The sequence below is a fragment of the Cornus florida genome, unplaced genomic scaffold (assembly GCF_030987335.1).
Source record: "Cornus florida cultivar Cherokee Brave unplaced genomic scaffold, ASM3098733v1 CherokeeBrave_3.0.0_Hap2_Chr02, whole genome shotgun sequence".
Lineage (NCBI taxonomy): Eukaryota > Viridiplantae > Streptophyta > Magnoliopsida > Cornales > Cornaceae > Cornus > Cornus florida.
The window spans coordinates 68715967-68737307 of NW_026775572.1; the positions used below are offsets into that span (position 1 = coordinate 68715967).

The following is a 21341-nucleotide window of genomic DNA, read 5'->3' on the forward strand; positions in this document are numbered from 1 at the left end:
ATACCCATGTCACTTCCCATCCAGATCCGATGTAGGACAAGACTCCTCTTGTAACATTCTCCCCCACCCAAACTCGCAACGTCCTCGTTGCGGTTAGGCCACCCTGCTTACCCGGGGTGGCTCACCTGAACGCCTTCCGGGCCTGACACTTGGTGTGACACCGAATCAAGGACTAGGTCTGGCTCTGATACCAACTGTAATGGATGGGCGCTTGCCCATTTAACCAAAAGCTCGAACTGTTGGGTAGTGCTACATATCCACTCATTTATACCCATGTCACTTCCCATCCACTCCCCTTGTAACAATAGGCAAGTAGAAGCCACAGATGAAAACAATGTATAAAGGAACTTAAACAAAAGTGAATTGTTGATTAAATTTTCTAAGAGCAATTTTCAATTTATAGACAACAGAAGAAAAGAATGCTAGTTTTAATATTCTTTAAAATCGTGCTTCATGAACTCTATTTTCATATAAGAATGTTAAGAATATATATATATATATATATATATATATTGGTTCATAAAAAGGTGGACATTAGTTTATATGATGTATTATCTCTTTTTCTAATAAGGAGGTTGACAAAGGGAATGTTATTTGTATTTGAATGAAACAAAAACTCCAGGAGTAACCATGAAACCTCCCAACCACCGGAAACCTCCTTTCCTTCCCTCCCCTAACCACCTGAAACCACCATTTTTCCCTCTCGATTCTGGTCAATCTCTTCCTACACCACCTCCTCTATCACTAAACAAACCATCTCTACCACCTCTCCCTGCTAAACCAAAACCCTCAATTAACCAACCAGCATCATCCAAACCAGGCCACAAGCAACAACATTATAGACCATCTCAACCCAGCAACACCAAGAAGGTCATAAAGTCTGTCGACTCGCCTATCCCACACCATGAGTTACCAAGGAAATTCAACTCTACTATTTATGACTCCCCTGAGCATCAAATTGACAACTAAGAGCATCTTCAATGGCCTCTCGAATGGGTTCTCAAACTCAAAATATAACAAGTGGATAAAAATAAGGCACTCCAATGGGCTCTCAAAAGACCTCTCATATTTTGAGATTCTCAAATGTATTCTCAAATATAGAAGCTTTCAAATGACCTCTCAAACTCAAAATATAGCAAGTGGATGAAAATAGGCACACCAATGGGCTCTCTCAAAAGACCTCTCATATTTTGAGATTATCAAAAGTTGCTAGAATGAAAATAAGGCACTCCAATGGGCTCTCAAAACATGAAATGGTTTTTGTGTCAAAAAATAGCATTGTGGATAAAATGCACCATTGGAGCAGAATTGCAAAAATGTAACATTTTAACATTGTAGCTCCTCTTAAAATATAGATTTGACATGGAAATATAGCATTTTGCATTGGAGATGCTCTAACTGAAAAACTTGAATGGGCTCAAGAAAATTTGGGAAGAGCAGAGGAGATAAGGAAAGAACTGAGGAAAACAATTTCTGACCTACGCTCCGAGTTAGCCAAGAGCTAGTTGAAGACCTCTCCTACTGTCACAAAAATCTCTTTGCCGAAGCCGAAGCAAAACTGCAGTACACGGTGGACTCACCCTCTATTTATCCCCCATTGATACAAAACCCATGCTTGATGTAGGTGCATCTTCATCTTTTCCGGCCACGGTCGCCGTCCCTGAAGTTTATCCAGCAGCTCAGGTAAACCCAATTTCCAATTCAAATTTTGGTTCTCAGAAAGAAACAGGCTGTAAATTGCTGAAGTTGAAATCGAGAGGACTTAACAATGAGAGTTTTAAAGAACAGCACAAATCAATAAACTAAAATGAAAAACATTGCTACAGGATTCATAATTCTTAACTTTACTTACTGAAAATTCATAATATATAATGAGAATGTTCAATGATGAAACACTAAAGTAAACATTTTTTGTACAGACCAGAAGAGAATCACATTATATTTGACAAATGCTAGAAAGTAAGTTGAGGCTGAAACCTTTCTGTCGATACATCGAGACAATCATACAACTGCAAGTTTCCTCTAAGCTCTCAGCTGGAAAATACAAAATAAAACAAGCACGATAAACAGTTACCGACGCAAATAACATAGTCAATTAAGTCCAGATTTACTAAAACTATAACTGCAAACAGTTTGGTAACAGCATGTATGTCCGCGTGAGTTATTTTCAGTTTCATTGCAAAACTAAATATGTTTATGAGTGATCTTACACTGTTAGGTTATCTGATATATTTGCTCTGGTAAGAACAATATGAATCATAATCTGTACTGAGACGGTGAGAAGTATAAGACAATCCTAAAATCTGAACATAAAGCACCTATAACATAAGTATGAGTAAATGATGATGCTTAAGGGAGAGATCCATAATAACAGCACTGTAGATCAAGGATTAAGTTAAAGATGGAAAATTGAGAAAGTGAAATATTTGATAGTTCAACCGAAAAAACAAAAGAACAAATGTCAAAAGCTTGCCCTGATGTTCATAGTAGTATACATGGTTTTTTTTTATATATAAAAAAATAATAATAATTAAATTTAAAAAAAATTAATAAAAAAATTAATAAAAAAAATTCTTATAACTGCCTTGAATACTAAACAATTAAACATATTAAAGAGTATTGTTGAAAATAAAAGATTCAGAAGCTTCTATGCAAACAGACTTGTAAAGATGTTTTAATAGAATTAAATATAAAATTCTTTGCAGATATTCGTATAAGACATATAAAGCCTCAGTGGGACTCTATTTCTATGGTTTATCTTCTTTCAACTCCATTTTTGCTGGCCTTAATACAGAGGGAGACAGAAAACAATTAATATCACATATTTACGGGAAAACAATCACAAAAGGACGAACAAAGTTTTATTGAAGTGGATAAAATGCATTGATGCAGTGGCTTAAACTAATGAACACAGCAGAGAGCCGGTATTTTTCAAAGATTAGGTAGTTTAGTCACTGGCTTGAAAATAAACTTTTATAACTTAGGAAATGGTTAGTCTTTAAATGAGCTTGTTTGGCAATTGTATGCTGATGACTTTTGGACTACTTGTAAGCTCTAAGACAAAAAATATGTTTTAACAGTAAGATATACTAACAAACGTGATATAAATGGATAAAATAACATGAAAAAATTAAGTATAAGAAATTACATTAAAGCATTAAAAAAAGTAAATATCACCTAAACCAGATGTGTAACCAGATGGAAGATGTTATTTTATATAGCCCAATTATATTTAGCTGGTTGTTCGTTTGCAATAAGATAGTGATGCTTTATGTTTATTTTTAGTGGTCAAATCTTTCTTTAATTACTTTACAGAATTTCTACTCCTATTCCCACTAAATTAAATGTCAAAGAGTTATTGCAAACCAACTGATATAAAAGCACTCAACAAAACAATACTACAATAAAGGCAAGGGAATTAATTATGAAAACAAAAAAAAAAAGAAAAAAAAGGCAAGGGAATGAGGGGAGACGGAATTTGTGCAGCATGCATACAGCATAACAAAATCAAATGAAAAGACATCAATATTTAAATAAAATTCATGTCTTTTCGCTTGTGCCTTATGATAAGAATATGCATTAAAGAAGACAAACTAAAAACCAAAAAGAAGATCTTTTAGCATTCTTTTGAAATTGGAGCCACAAGGTTTTTTGTCTTCTTTAAGCTAATGTACATGCATAGAGAAGTGTTCAACTAGAGACAAGGGGTATTCCACATCTTGTAACGTTGAGGATATTTTTCACATCACACACTATTTACTATGCATGTACATTCACGCTCTAAAGGATTGCAATTAGAGTACACTAGAATATTAGGTTTTGGGTTGAAAGAATGGGAAAATAAGCATTGTAGCCAATCAAGCATAAAATTTCTCATTATATTCTATCCTTTATAAATGCGAGTCCATTGTCAACAATGTTGACCCTATATTGAGCATAATCATCCATTAAAGTCAGTCCTAGACTGAGCTTAATCATCCATTTAGAAATATTTCTCCTACCATTTAAGAATTTGGGTCAACTATATGTTGTACAATTTGAATGTACACATTATTTTCCTCCACCTATCTCTTATTCACAAGAAGTGCCATATACAATTTATTAGGTATGATCATCTAAAGGATCAAGGAGAGCAAAAAGGCTAAGGTGTGAAAAAGGGGGAAGGAAGAAGGAGAGAGAGAAAATGGAAGGCGAGCAAAGCGAGGCAGGCAACAAAAACTAAGAGGGCAACAATGTAAAACCAAGCAGCAGAAACTATGATTGCAACTGGGCTATTTAAAGGACAAAGACAAACTGGGCTATAGAAAATAACAACCAGCAGGAAACAATATTCCAACAGAAACAAAAAAAAAGGACAACACTATTCTTCCACCAGCAGGCATATTTTCTAAATGCAAACAAACATAAAGCATCAATTTCAAAACATCAGAATTTCAGCCAAGATCATAATCATGGATACTCCATACAAGCTTGAACCAAATATTAGAAGGGGCAAGTTTAAACTCTATCCAGCCTAAGTAGTCTAAATCTAACAGCATTGAAAATTGCAGCTTCCAAATAAGACATGCATAAACACGTAAAAATTATATTTATATCATTCATAAACATATAAATTCACAAATATAATATTAAACAATTACCTCTGAAAACAAGTACGACTAAGTTCTTCTAACAAACTTGGCAGGCCATGCAACTATTCCTCCCTTAGCTTCTTAAAGCTAAATGTAGTGTATAACATACTTGCGGTCTTGGCAAAGCTAGCCAAAAAAAAAATGAACATATTCGAAGTATAGTTAGTCCACAAAAAGAGAGGAAAACATGCTTGTAATTCTGTTTTTTGTTATATAGTCCTATATTTTCACTTCCATAATTATACCATATGTGTTTTGCTAAAATAAAAATAAATAAAAAAATAAAATAAAACATGAAAAACAAAAAGGCAAAAAAAGAATAAGGCATGTATATGAGCAAACAAGCAAAAAAAAGAAAAGGAACTAATAGAAGAACTTAATTCAAAAACGTGAGGAACAAAAACCAGAAGCAAATTTGGAACCCATTTTCATCCATTACTCAGAGAACCTGTTCACCTTTAAAATTTGCCAAAAAAATTTAACGCTGAGAAAGGGTATAAGGACTCCATTCAAACAAACAATGGCCCCACTATATAGCAATGCTTTATATTATACCAGCAGTGTACGAAAAAAAAAAAGTTGTCTCCAGCAATTTACCACAACCATATCCTAAAATCTGCACTCAGAATTCAATTAGAGCTAAACTATGTAGAGTATTTATGCAGTCTAAAGTCTATTTGACTATGGCCTTTCCTACAATAGGTAACAGAGTTGCAAGTAAAAACTACTAGTTGTGATATTTTGAGTGATGTTATATATTAAAGAGGAAAAATAAAATAAAAAGGGAGAGAAGAATTTTATTAGTAGGTCAAGCCCAAAAAAAGGAGACAACCTAAACTTCCACTCTCTATCAAAAATAGGACCAAAATCATGCTTTCAGTGGTTTGCTTATATGCTTTGTGCTAGTTTATGTCACACAGAAAAAAATTCAAAGATTAGGTTAATGATTGCAATTTTGAATTTCTGTGAACTGTAATACTGAGATGAAAACCCCTTGTCCGCGAGAAAGAGGGAAGAACTTGAGAAATAGAAAAGATTAGGTTCTTACAGCAATTTACATGGTTGGAGTACGGTATTGGCAGCAACTGAAACGATTGTGGAATGATGATGGGAGCAACCGCAGGTGACGACGATCGTAGGTTGGCGGTGGTGAGAGAAATGAGCGTGAATTGCGGACATAGTAGACGTTTGGTTGGAATTAGGGCTTGACTGGCTTTTTTTGGATTGAGGGAATTGGAGAGATTTGGAGAGAAAAGAGCGGAAAGGATAGAGTTTAGTGTGTTTGGGTGGAGGGAATTGAGAAGAAAAGAAATGATTTGTTATCCCTCCCAATCCTTTCAGTACAATAAAAACAAACTCTCTCAAAGTTGAGAAGATTTGAGGGGAAAGGATGACAAAGACAGAATTAACCTTCCAATTTCTATATACAATTTAGGGCAGCAGCTTCTCAAGTCCTCTTCTCTTGCTTCTGCAAAAGCGTTGTTCCTCTTCTCTTCGTCTCCAACAAAAACTCACCTACTTTCTCTCATCAAGGTATTAATCTCTTCTCTTGCGTCTCCAACAAAAACTCACCTAGGTATTAATCTCTTCTCTTGCGTCTTCAACAAAAACTCACCTGCTTTCTCTCATCAAGGTATTAACCTAACCCAAATTATCTTCAAATCCTTCTTCGTTTCATTATTTTTGTCAGTTTTGATTGCAGAGCTCATATGTACTCCCTCCCTCTCTCTCTCTCTCTCTCTCTCTCCATATATCTATATGTATATATATATGCTATGCAAACATATCAAGTGATTTTGATGGAACCAAAAGGGAAAATACGAAGAAGAACTCTTTAAGATTTTGGCGGAAATTGGATTAGAGGGGCATGCGGCTGTTAAGGCCTTTATTTTTCTGACTAAGCGTGACCATCCTGAGAGAATGACACAATTTATTGGTTGCCCACCTGTGCTTCGCAAGATACTCCTGGAGGAACTGATGTCCAATGATTCTTGGCGTTGATAATGGTTTCGGTTATACTAACTTTTGATAATGTCTTTTAAGTTGGTAATATTTTAAAACAATTAGTAGAACTTCGAATTATGTCTAAGTTTAGTTATGTATTTTTTTGTATCTATTTTATTTTATTTTATTTTATTTTTTTGTTATGGAGCTTTTGATATGTAAACTCTATGGAACTTCGTATGGTGTGTTGAAGATGGCATATGTTTTTTTTTAAGGTCTTGATGAATTCCTGAGTAGGCGTGTGAATGTAGAAACAAAAAACTATAATGGATTAAAGTCAGTGTACTATGTTATACTAGGCGTGTGAATGTAGCTTGGATGTGAATTGAGGCTATATTTTGTTCAATTGAGAAGTGATTTGTGAAGTCATTTTGTTATAATTTTACTTTTTGTGAATTTAGGCTATTCTGTCTTCAATTGAGAAGTGTTTGAGAAGTGATTTTTTACTTTTATATATATTACTCCTTGTTTTAAAAAAATTTGTTTACCTATGTAAGGGACAAGCAAATATTGATCTAAACACAGGGAATTAGGGGTGTGGCTACATATTTGTGGTGTTACAGGTATAGAAGAACCATATATATGTAGCGCTCTTTTATCCAAGTTAAGAAGTATGTGATACATAATTGAACAATGTATTGCATGTCTTACGTGTAGACATTGATTTATAGTAAAATTGTCTATTAATAAAGAATGTACTAACTTTTAGTTGGTATTAATTATTTAGTATTATTTTTATTATCCAAAAAAAAAAAAAAAAAAAACCCTAAAGTTTATGAAGAGATGAGAAAATGTGGTATAAAAATCTTACATACATATCTATCTATGTATCTTCAAAGTATGCTATCAAGTTATACATATATTATCAAGTTACTTATCAAAAAAAAAAAAAAACAACAACAACAACAGTATGCTATCAAGTTATCTTGTTTTTCTAGTTATTATTAATTTTAGTTTCCAATGAAACTGAGGGAGAGAAAAAAAAATCAGTATGCTATCAAGTTATGAATGATTATTTATCAAAATATATAAAAGGGTAATACAGTAATTTCATTATTATTCTTTCCTTTCTTTTCTCTACTCTGTTTTATCCAAACAAGCATATTATGTTTTCCTTTCTTTTCTCTCCTATCTATCCAAACATTATAACTATCATTTCCTTTCTTTTCTTTTCTCTTCTAATCCTTTCTTTTCTTTTCTCTCCTCCGTATCCAAACGAAGCCTTAGGGTATTGGTAGCGCGAAAATTTAAAATAGCTATTGGATACGTCAAACCATGCACCCTATCTTACTGAGGACGTGTGATATATGTGTATAATTTGATTGGCAAAAGCTGTTTTTAAGATTTAATTTCAAGGATGTATTTTTAGTTGTCATAAAATATTTTAAAATTTGCGAGACCAAAAAAGGAGAAGAGAAAGAGAGATGATGATGGAGTATAATTTCACTTACATGTAATATTAATTATAATATTTTAAGATTTAATATTAATTATTATATCCAACACAATAGAAGTAATTAAGTTCACTAAAAATCATCTCACGAGATCTTAGTACTGATTTAAGGTCATTAATTTATGAAAAATCAGTACTGAATTTTAGTTTTAGATTTTATTTTGAATTAGGTGGTTACTTAGTTGTCAATTTATTTGGCTGTTTTGTATATTTTAAAAGTAATTTTTTTTAATATAGAAAAAATCTTAATACAGGAAAGAGAGAAAAAATAGCAAAACTTATGATTATAGAATCCAAACCCTAAGAGCATCTCCGGTCTCTTAAAATATTCTTTTGTGTAAAATATACACTACTACGTATGATGTGTAATTTTTTTTTTTTATTTCCAGCAGTCTATCAAGATATACTGCCACGTCACCAATGTGTAAAAGTATTGTATATTTTACATAACATTTTTACATAGCCACATCAACATATTTCATTTTTCCTCCATCTTTCTCATTTCATTAACGAATCAACCATATATTAAGTAGGTTTGTAAAAATTATGTGGGATTCAGGTATGACACTAGTTGGTTGTTATTGAGGGATATATTTTTACAAAAAAAGGTATAAAACAACCACTAAAGCTAAAAATAAATAATTTAAATTTTTTGTGTTAATCTATTATGACACATCAGAGCATCTCCAACCATTATAATTTTCGTTACATATCCCAAGGTCAATACTAGGTCGATTCTTCTTCTTTTTTTTCTTTTTTTCTTTTTTTTTTTTTACCTTAATTTTTTTATTCCTGAGGTGAAAATATGTGATTTTTATTTTTTACTTTTTACCTTAGGTTACTATTCCCAAGGTATTCAAAAGTTTTCACATGAAAGGGGCGTGAATTTAAATCCCAACGCCACGTGATTGCTTGATTCTCTTTAGAATCTGCTTTTTTTTTTTTTTTTGCTTGGGTTACAAATTCCCTAAGGCAACATACAAATACCACCACATGATCACTTTATTCTCTTTGGAATCCAATTTTTTTTTTTTTTTTTTTTTTTTTTTTTTTTGCCTGGGTTACAAATTCCCCAAGGCGACATACAAATACCACCACATGATCGCTTTATTCTCTTTGGAAATAATACGTCTGTGGTGATCAATTCTACCTCAGGTACTATTCTCGAGATGAACAATAAATTTTTTTTATTTTTTTTTACCTCAAGGTAATGTTCCCGAGGTTATAGTTTTACCTCAGCTTTACCTCGGGGTATGCTTCCTAAGGTGAATAGTTCTCCCTCGGCTAGTATTCCCGTAGCGAACAACCGTTTAAAAGACGTGGGTTCAAATCTCACACTCAACAACACCGAATAGACGGTGATAGTTGGTTTCCTTTGGGAATCAACATACTATATATATGTATATGTTTTACGAGCTTCACTCAACTCGTCCCTTTAATAAAGGAATAAGTTTTACGAGTTTCACTCAACTCGCCCCTTTTATAATGGGAGTAACAATTTTGAGCTTCACCCAACCCGCCCTTTTAATAAAGGGTTTAATTTTTTCGAGTTTCACTCAGCTCACCCTTTTAATAAAGGGGTAGATTTTATGAGTTTCACCCAGCCCGCTTCTTTAATAAGGGGAAGTTTTACCCAAGATTTATAAGTTTGCCCTGTAATAAGGGAATATGCCTTTTTTTTTTTTTTTTTAGCTTAATGGGCTTGCCCTTTAATAAGGGAGCAAAATTTTTGAGTTTCGTGAGCTTATCCTTTATGCTCGCCCTGCATTGTGGTCATGGTGGCAGAAACCCACCAGACTTAATGTGCAAGAGACCGAGCTTGGTTCCTGGTAGAAAAGACAATCCTTAGTGTTCGATGGTTAAAACCTCATTGGGCATAGGACCACCTTGGATGTGGTGAACTCATTAATTATAGAAACTTCATTGGACTTAAAGTCCTCCTAGTGTTTATAGACCTACCAGGCTATGGTTTTGGATGATCGGGCATTGGTTTTGGAAAGCTATTGCCTGGTCTCGGAAAACCAAGTACCCCAAGAGGTCAGGTACAAGCTGGGGGAGAGAGACCAGGAACTCGGCTGGCTTGATGTACCGAGGTTGATGCGTCAGTCTTCTAAACCTTGTCATCATATGTAAATCAACGATTGATATCATGTGATTCACTACTCTGCCCCCAGTATAATGAATGTGGGGTGTTAGGTGAGGACCCATTCTATAGACATTTAATGACGGTAAACTGGGTATCTTAGTGCTGCAACAATTTACAATTGTCTAAGATGTTGGATTGTATTCAGGATGATTACTGAAAATCTGCAATGGATTATGGATCAAAAATTCTACACAATTCGAAGTCGATGGGCATTTCCTGTAAGGGAAAAGAGGTGGCAACCAGGAGTCTAGTAGGTAAAAGCTCGGTGTCCAGCGATCGGCTTGATACTTGGTGGATGGGGGCATGGTGCCCAACGTACGTACGACAGATGATGGCTTGGTGACCACTAGTTGAGTACCTCGTTAGCGCAATGATCGCCCTGGACTTAGGAACCTCCTTGGTGGTAGAGGCTTCACTGGTAGGTAAAAACCCCCTTGTTGGTAGTGGCCTCCTTAGTGGGTAGATACCCACAAGTAGATTGCACAAGGGTCTAGCTATCTTGCTAAAGTCCTTGATAAAACGGCGATAGAAACCGGCATGACCTAGAAATGAGCAGATTTCTCTCACCGTAGAAGGTGGAGGTAATTCAGAAATAAGCTCAACTTACTTATCTACTTCAACACCTTTCTTGGATATGACATGTCCAAGCACAATCCCCTTTTGAACCATAAAATGGCTCTTTTCCCAACTAAGCACTAGGTTTGTCTTTCGACACCTTTCAAGCACTAAAGAGAGATTTTGTGATACCCCTCGATTTCGGAAAATGGGTTAATCAAGTCTGCACATGACACCGAGGAAAAGTATCAAACAATTAAGGTAATAAACAATTATATAATACAAAAGATAAATAAGAATAAACAAATAAGCTAAAAAGAAACTAAATAATAAAATCCTCCAATAAATAATCCAATAGAATTAATCATCCAATAATAATCTAAATCCTCTGATACCAGTAACTCTCTAGATTACAATTCGAGAATCTATCTTGTGGACCCCTAATAAAATCCCAATACAATAACTGAAGTAAAGAAATCCAAAGACAAAAAATAAAGGAAATCCTACATAGAAGAGTGATGAAGACCGTCTCTGCTCAGCACGAACAATCTCTAAGTCTGGAACTGACGAACACCTGAAAAATAATAGTGGCTCAGGCCTACGAACAAGTTCTACTTTACTACAGTCCAAACAGAGACCTGATACATGTATACATCCTAGTCAACTCCATAATAACTATATAGTCCATATATATATATATATATATATATATATATATAGGTACACACTAAAGGACTCTCACTGGACTATAAGGTGGCCTTAACCTATATAGTAGGCAACATGCAAAACATACAAGTAGTGGGCATGAGTACCTAGACCTACCAGTGCATACAACTATCTATTATATCCAGCTATGCATCCTTGTCAATATACGCTCCCTAACCACTGATCCTAAGACTCAAGCTCATATCATGGCACATATCTATAGATATATAAATCCATCCTATCCAAAACATAAAAATAAACTATCCGCCGTATTCTTTCAATGACATGTCATCCAACTAGTTCCGTGGCCTGACATGAATAGGTAGAACTTAACTTATTAGTTAATCCATCCTTTATATGTCCCCAAATCCTGACGATGGTGTATTACATCCACAATCCAACAATTGATGCAACATATATATTCATACATCAAATAATCCAAAAATAGCATGGTATAAATCATACAGACATTTCTTAAATAACTTTAAGCAATAATGACAATTTAAATAGCATGCGGTTAACTTACATCCCAAGTAATTAACCTCATCTCAGTTAAATTATACTAATCATCCTAAGCATGATTAAAATCATTTAAACACTTTATTTAACTTGTTAAAACAATTAAGTAAATCAAAGCATCCAATAAACCACGTAAAAGTTTATTAAAAATCCTCTACTGTCCAATCCTATTGCATATAAAGGTATATTATGCATTATGGGACATTCCCAAGTCCATTAAACCCATTTAAATTAATTAAAACAGATTTAAAACAATTCTAGGCAATAAAACATAACTCCCACGTCGCAGCCCAACCGAGTTGACTCTTTCACAGAAGGAGTCAGCTCAATTGCCAACCGAATCGGCTCATTCTCAACCAAGTCAGCTTGGTTCATCAATCCAGTTGACTCGTTCTCAACCGAGTCGGCTCGATTAACAACTGAGTCGACTCAGTTGGGACTGAGTCGGCTCTTTCCTGCTGTAGATCGTCTTCTTCGTCTCTAGCGACCTCTGTCTGCTCCGATCTCCTCCATTAAGGGTCCTAATTATCTGTACTAAGTCTCAAACGATCCTAAATATTTATTTTAATCCTTTAAGCATAAATTAAACCAATTAAAACAGGTTTTCATGCATCATAGATCAAAATCAAACAATCATATACACATATAATAGAACATTGTAATTAATCCTTTTAAGCATGCATATATGGTCGTTTTATTGTTTGATGATCCTAGAATCGTCCTGGGCATGCATAGAACACGTGATCTAAGGGAAATAGAAAGAAGAAGAACTTGCCTTAAGGTTTCAGATTGAAAACCTTGACCTTCTTCTTCCTTGCTTTTCCGGCGACTCTTGGGTTGCTTTCGAAGCTCTCTACTGCTTGGTTCTAACCCACGAACAACCCTACTCCTTCCTTCCTTGGTTCGGCCTTCTCCTTGGCCAAAAACCCTCTATTTTCTCTCTTTGCATTCTCTCTTCTCTGCCACTCTCTTTGTCTGCGTGATAAAGGTTTTGTAACCCTTTTCACAGACCTACTATATATATATATATATATATAATCCTAATCCCTTCCCAACTTTGTTACCTTAAGGAAAAATAAAATAAAAGGAAAAATAGAAAAATATACATATATATATATATATAATATAATACATATAACTGTATATATAATACTAACCATCCTAATATTATTACTATTACTATAAACAAATAATAATAATAATAATAACTATCCAAATATATATATATATCCATACATATATATATATATATATACACACACACAAACACACACACACACACAACTATCCATGGGTAAATATCCGTACCCATCAAGACTCCTATCCAAGTAGTCCATGTGACCCAATTGGTTGGTCCATTGCTACTATCCAAATCCAACTTTTTAAAAAATAAAATAAATAAACATTTAATCCTAAAAATTAAAATACAAATAACTACGCATCTTTTAAGCAAATAAGATCACACAAAACAATATAATTAAAATATACCATTTAAGCACACACTTAATTTAAACAAATAATTTAATTAAAAGCACATAAACAAATAGCCACATAATTAAATAAAATGTAATAAAATAAATAAATAAATCTCGAGACTATCCTTTTAAAATTAGGGGTATTACAGGTTTTTGAGGCATGAATCAAACGTAAACCCAAAGACCGAGAAGTCATCCATGAAGACTTCTAGATATTTTTCCGAAAAAATCGACATCATACACCTTTGACATGTGGCAAGGGAATTGCACAAACCAAACGGCATCCGTTAGTCAGCAAATGTATCGAAATGACAAGTGAATGTAGTTTTCTCTTGATCGAGCGGGTCTAGGGCTACTTGATTTTAACCTGAGTAACCATCTAGGAAACAGTAGTAACTTTGCCCAGCCAATCTTCTTAAGATTTGATCAATGAAGGGGAAAGGAAAATGGTCCTTTTTAGTGGCGGAGTTGAGCTTACGGTAATCAATGCACCCACGCCATGAAGTGGTGGTGCGTTTAGAAATTGGCTCACCCTTGGTACTCTCAACGACCGTAATTCACGAATTCTTGGGAACTACTTGTGTTGGACTAACCCATTTACTATCGGAGATAAAATATTTGATCCCGGCATCCAATAGCTTGACCACTTCCTTTTTGACCACCTCTTTCATGTTAAGCTTCAACCTCTTTTGAGTGGCCCTAAAAGGCTTTTCATCTTCTTCCATATGAATGCGATGCATACACACGGAAGGATCAATGCCCTTCAAGTCGGCAACACTCCTTCCAATGGCTTCTTTGTTCTCTTTTAGCACTTCCAAAAGATCCTTCTCTTGGTCATCTTCAAGATTTGAAGCAATGATGACAAGAGAGTTTCCTTCAGGCCTAAAAAGGCATACTTGAGATCAAATGGGAATGGCTTAAGCTCGAGAGTAGGTAGAGAAATGAATGATGGAACTGGTGAAGTACTTGAGAGTGGAGGAAAATGTTCTTCTGAAGTTTTCCAAAGCGGGTAGTCCAATGTGGCCACGGTGTCCATTAAACCATTCACTTCACATATGGAGCCTTCGATGTAGAATGCATCCATATTGAAGTGAGTGAGGCACACCTCGAGAGGGTCCTTTGATAGAATAGAAGGAAGGGACTCTTCCACAAGTTCATCTAAAACATTCACTAAAAAACTCTCGCATTCAACGATGGGATGTTGGCTTGCGTTGAAAACATTGAGCTTGACCATCATGTTGCCAAATGATATGTCCATGATGCCCGATATATAATTAATTATAGCATTGGCGGTGACAAGAAATGGTCTTCCGAGGATGATGGGAATATGATTGGTAGGGTTGGGAACCAGCTCGGTATCAAGCACTACAAAATCAACCGAGAAATAGAATTTGTTGACTTTGATGAGGATGTCCTCAACAATTCCCCTCAGTTGTTTTGTGGATCTATCAACTAGTTGGAGGACTACCGAAGTTGGCTTTAGGTCACCCAAACCTAATTGACAATACACGGAATAAAGAATGAGATTAACACTCAACCCTAAGTCTAAAAGAGCCCGATGAACCTCATGGTTCCCAATGATGCAAGAGAGGGTTGGAGCACCGGGGTCTTTGAACTTAGGTGGGGTGTTATACTTAATGATTGAACTCACTTGCTTCGTAAGAAGCACTTTCTTAGGGGCTTGACATTTACTCTTCCTCTTTTGTGTACAAGTCTTTTGAGAACTTGGCATACGGTGGAATTTGACGAATGGCATCAAGAAGAAAGAGGTAGGATTTTACTTGCTTGAAAACTTTCATCATATCATGGATCTTTCCTTCTTGTCTTGCAAATGGAGAATAGTCTCTCAAAGCTTGAGGAAATGGAGTTTTTGGCTCATAAGGTTTCTCTGCATGGAAGGAAGATGATTATGATGATGGAAGGTCCTTAATGTGACCACTTGCTTCTGGTGAAGTAGGAATAGAATTTGGACTAGGAAGCGGATAACCATTTGGTTGCATCGGGTCAGTAACTTCACTAGGCCTCTCTACCTTGTTATTAACTTTCTCACCACTTCTCAAAGTGGTGATGGCTTATACTTGCTCATGCCCGAAAAATCCTGATGTAGGATTTGATTCCACCATGTAGTATGCCTTAGGATTGGGCTCAGGTAGACTAGGCAACTTTTCCTTCTCCCTTGCATTCATTAAATTAGCAATTTGCCCAATTTGGGATTCAAAGCTTTGCAATGGATTGGGAATGAGAGTGTAGCAATTAAGTGTTTGCTTCTAGATTACCCAAGGCTGCCAGAACCTTGTCCTCAATGGCAGAATTCCTAGGAGGTGCTTGAGGTGGATGATAGTAAGATTGAGAATTCGAAGCTTGATGGTTAGAAGAGTGATTCACATTGTGAGGATGATAAGATAGAGGATGATATGCTTGAGAATTTGAATTTTGGAGATGAGGAGGAACATACTTTCCTTGGGAACTTTGAAGATGACGAGGGTTTGCACCCGTTCCTTGATTTCTCTAAGAAAAGTTTAGATGATCTCTCCATCCCTGATTCTATGTATTTGAATAAGGATTGCTCCTCGGACAAGTGAAAGCGGCATTGACTTGCTCTTATGACTCACTTGGTAAAACTTGTCCAAGAGGACAATTGGAAATATTGTTAATATAGCTAGAACAAGTCATGCACATCTCATTTTGAGGATGGGAAGAAGAGGATGATTAATTTGCTGGGTTTTGACTCAAAATAAATTGATGAAACCTTTGAGTAAGAGTTTTGACCTCAGCGGTAATTTCCATGGACATAGATTGGAGCTTTTCTTCCCTCCCACATTTGAATTACGACCTAATCGAGAAGATGAAGATCAATGCATTGAATTTTCACTCATATTTTCAAGAAGAGTCCAAATGTCGTCTTCATGCTTTTGCAAGTATGTGCCTCCACATGAAGCATCGACGATACTTTTGTGAGTGTCGGATAAGCTTTCAAAGAAGCATTGAACGAGTTGCCACTTAGAAAGGTCATGATGTGGACACTTTCGTAGCAAATCATTCAAACGCTCTCATGCTTCATGCAAAGGCTCTCCATCACCTTGGGAAAATTCATGAATAAAAGTTCGCATTGCATTGGTCTTACTTGTGGGGTAATACTTTTTAAGGAACTCTTGTTATATTTGAGCCCAAGAAGTGATTGTATTTGCCCCCAAGTTGTTAAACCAATATTTCGCCTTATCTTAAAAAGAGAAAGGGAAGAGCTTCATTTTTAGAACTTCCTCTGGAACATCCGTGATTTTCAATGTTGAATAAACTTCTAAGAACTCATCCAAGTGCTTGTATGGTTCTTTGTGGCTCATCCCATTAAGTAGGGGGCACATTTGGATGGTTCCCGGCTTTATTTCATAATCGTGAGCCCTAAAGTCTGGTAACCGATAACAAGTCGGTGCATTGCAGACATTTGGAATGTAATGATCTCGAAGGATCATTTGAGGATTGGGAAATAGGTACGCTAAATGAACTCCGAGAGGGAGTTGCACTAAATTGGGTTGTTGCACCATATTAGGTTGTGGAACTACATTGGGCCGTGGGGCTCCTAGAGGTGGTGGTACTACATTGGGTTGTGGCATTCCTAGAAGTGGTGGCACCAATTGAGGCTCAACAAAACCAAGAAGAGGTTTTTATTCTTCCATTGAATTGATTGGGTGGTCAAGAATAGGAAGATTTATTCTAGTACTACCTTTTAACCGTCGAAGGGAAGATTCAAGTTCTTGGTCTAGAGGGACGAAAGGAGTATGAAGAGACCTTCACAACAATTCACAACAACTCCATCCACATACGATGATCCCGTTCTCTTCAATATCAAAATGCAATAAAGTAATGACCACGACAAAGGCCTATAATTGAGCAATAAAGTAATGGCCTCAATAAGGACCTATGTTTAGACAAGAATATAAACAATGTGACAGCCTCGACAAAGGCTATCTCGCAAGCATATATAGCAATGTATAATTATGGTGCAAGAGTTCAAGAAACGCTCACAACGGTCCCAAGCAACAATGTTGTGATCCAAAGCTTGCATCTCTTGTAGTCAAGTACCTAATTGAATATAGAACAAAAAGTAAGAAAATAATAGGAAATTAATCCTACTTGCAATCAAATGAGCACTAATGTCTAATTTGATTCCAATTAAAACCGTTAATTGTGATAACCCCGAATTTTCGGATGCGGGTTGGCCAGGCCCACGCCCAATTACCCGAGGATATTAAATCAATTAGCAATAAACGAACACAAAATATAATTAAGAAAGCAGGAATAAATAAATTGCTGAAAAGAAACTAGAATGATAAACCAAAACTGGAAACCTCAGAATAAAATTTTATAAATAAATATTTAGTCTGATACACCCAACTTCTCCAATTCTAATACAACTCGGGAATCCATCTCTAATGGACCCCTAATAATAATCCAAACTGGTAATGGAAGCTACTTAAAGAACATCCAGAGTAAACCATGGAGGAAAGTCCTACGTCAACGGAAGAGTGAGTAGTAGTCTCTGCTCAGCACGATCAAGTCTAAGTCTGGAACTGACAAGTACCTGAAAAATAAAGGTGGGTCAAACCCACGAACAAGTTCTAACATACTACAATCCAAGCAGAGACTCGATACGCATATACATTCTACCCAACTCAACAATAACTAAATAGTCCGTAGATATGTATATTCACACTACAGGACTCTCACTGGACTATGGAGAAGGCCTCAACCTGAATAGAAGGCAACATGCGAAAACGCACCCATAGGTGGCATGAGTACCTAGACCTAACAGGGTATACCTCAACCTCTCATATCCAGCTACGCATACTACTGCATATACGCACCCTAACCAACGAGCCTGAGACTCAAGCTCATCTCGTGGTACCATAAAAATATATTTAAAATCCATACATATCCATCCACAGGAAATCCAATAAATCGTTCAGCTTATTCAGCTGCATAGACTTATACAAGAGATCCCATAAGTCGTTCAGTTTATTCAACCGCACAGACTTAAATATAAGGAGAATTATGTTTTTATAATTCACACCCTTATTCCAAAATATATAGGACTGAGTATTTTGAATCAGTCGGTCCCTAGTATGCCACCGTCCCATACCGGTGCATACAATCCACAAAATCCATATAATTGATAGAACAGGTAAAACCATTCAGCAATTAAAATCCATAAGGTAGGAATTAGCGTTTTGAGCTAAATCATACCTAGTATGTCACCGTCCCATACCGGTGCATACAATCCTCCATATCCGTGTAAATTACAATATATAAATAATAAGCAAGTAATTTACAGTCCTAAACCAAATATTCGTACCATTGCAGAAAAGTAATTAAAATTTCAGCAATTTAAATCCAAGATCTAAACCATGTATTTGCAAGAAACGGTGTAATAATTCAACAACCAGCATCCAGAGCATGCCTAGATCAGTTTTAATAAATCAGCAACTCTATCATGCATTTAAACCAGTTTTATAATCATGTTATAATCCAAACAATTGCTAAATTAATTTAAGCAATTTAGTTCTTTCCATCCGGTAACAGCGTACTAAGTGTTATACTCGTATTCTGTTTCATCCTTTAACACGGAGCCATACCCTATGCCCCAAGTCCAATTTGTTAATTAAAAGACTCCACCGTGCATCTAAAACCTAATTTAGAATCATGTTATAGCATCTTAAATTGTCAAATTTAACTAGACAATTAATTGTCTTCCAGTCGTTAATCGTACGCATAGTTGTTAAATAGCGCACTATTAATTCCATTAACACAAAAAGGGTATTTTATGAAATTAAAGACCTTGATTACAGGTTAAACTAATTAATGAAAACCCCATTAAAATTCTAAATCTGTTCAAGAACCCCAAGTGCCAAAACAGTAGCTAAAAACATTACAGTACGTGTCAAATTCCATCAAATTGGAAAGAGCCTGCTCTTGGCAAAGTAGAGCAGGCTCCAAAACAGCCTAGAGCCGGCTCTATACAACCTTGGAGCCGGCTCTAATCAGGTGGGAGCCGGCTCTTGGCATTCCAGAGCCGGCTCTCCTTCCCCCTGTGAGCCTTCTCTCCGTTCTGCTCTGTTTCAGCTTCTCTACTCCTTCAACGGATCATTCCTATCACTCTATTGGTTTTTAAAACTAATCATAGGAGTCTAATTTACACCCAATAGCATCCCATCAGATTGTTATAACAGTAGGAATTTAATACGACATCAAAACAACAATCGACTTAACATGTCCTTATGCTCAAAACTGAAACGAGTTAAGTTTTATATAACAGTTAATCCATAGCTAGCAGTAATTAAAGCTTAGGCATACTTGTTCCTACCACAATTCCATGTTTAAAATGGTGTAACCATCCTTAGTAATCTGTTAGATTAGATTAAAGGCAATTAAACCTCTACATTTCCAAAAACGGTAACCAGATTTGCCTCAAACAATTTATGCATTGTTTTACTATAAACACCAGTGTTTTAATCCAGTTAACCAACCCTTAGAACTTTAATATGGCCTTAGAACATACTGAAAACCCCAATTATACCTTCTAACAGGATCTGAAATTTCCAAAATCCAACCCTCGTAGCCCAAACGGTCGCCGAAACATCAAAAACTGGAAAAACCGTGAAGGAGCCTGCCCTTCTAAAAGAAGAGCCTGCTCTCTTTTGCTAGGAGCCGGCTCTCCTAGTCTTGGAGCCGGCTCCAAGTCCCCTAAGAGCCGGCTCTTTGATTTTAAGAGCCTGCTCTTTAAACTTTGAGTCGTTTCTCTTCCCGTGTGTTCATCGTCTCTACGTCCGGTAAACTTCTGAGGAACTGTCTTCCAATCCTAAGGTTCTTAGATGTTTAAACTAAGTTTCCACATGTTCCAAAATCTATTGAATTCGTTGTTCAATTACCAAACTCAATTTAATACATGGATTTTGCAACAAGAATTTAATACGAGCAGTTTAAGCATTCTTGAGCATCGACTGTTGCAGCAAATCAAACTTGCAACCTAAATTAATTCTAATGTTTCCCAACATGTTATAGAACTAATTAGAATCCTTACTCATCAGATTACACGAATTAAACAGAAGTTACACAAGGAAGACAATTAAAACAACCAGTACACATATAACAATTACAATCAGTTTTAAAACAACAGAGGTACAAGAAATCCAGTTTAATTTTAATCCTTAACAGTTCCCTGGAGTTGTGTTAGACATGCAAAGAACACGAATCAATGGGATAGAGTTAGGATTAGAACTTGCCTTACACCGACGTCGTCCTAAAGTCTCCGGCCAACCCTCTGTTTCTTCCCTCTCTGTTACTTCCCAGACTTCTCCCAAATTACTTCTGCCTTTTCTATATCGTGAATACAACCCTTAACCCTAGGAAGAACATCACTGGTATATTTATAGACCACCAATTCTAGGTTCTATTAAACCCTAAATGATTTATCCGGCCCATAGACCAACCTATATTATACTAACGTCGGCTGCATAATTGAAGGTGATAATAACACTAAAACCCTAACCTAATCCTACCATAGTGGAAATTAAATAGAACAAATACAAATTCACAATTTAACTTATTCAAATAATTCATATAAAACAATTACATCCATTTAATTCAAATCACAAATAAATAAATGCAAATCAATAATCAATTATTGTAATTAAACCCATCAACACCTAGCCACGTAAGCACCTCCAACATAATTAAAATAAATACTGAAAATAATAAAATAAATAATAAAATTCCGATTATAATCTTTTTACGTTTTACTGAAAATAATTAAAATAAATACTGAAAATAATAAAATGCAAATAATTCAAACGCTCCCA

The 21341-nt window shown here is 35.6% G+C and overlaps 1 long non-coding RNA gene and 1 pseudogene across 2 annotated transcripts in view; one reads left to right on the forward strand and one right to left on the reverse strand.

Annotated features, from left to right (window-relative positions):
* The window catches only part of LOC132295255 (uncharacterized), a 41020-nt gene that overhangs the window by 4006 nt on the left and 15673 nt on the right, over positions 1-21341 (reverse strand). Inside the window, exons 6-10 of one of the 2 annotated variants that reach the window (XR_009478396.1) lie at positions 17512-17568; positions 11297-11363; positions 4641-4757; positions 1922-2034; positions 1479-1660 (exon numbers count right to left, since the gene is read on the reverse strand). This is a non-coding gene — a long non-coding RNA (uncharacterized LOC132295255). The remainder of the gene's footprint in view (positions 1-1478; positions 1661-1921; positions 2035-4640; positions 4758-11296; positions 11364-17511; positions 17569-21341) is intronic. The other variant, XR_009478397.1, reaches the window with a different exon arrangement.
* LOC132298034 (small nucleolar RNA R71) lies at positions 16495-16592 on the forward strand (annotated as a pseudogene).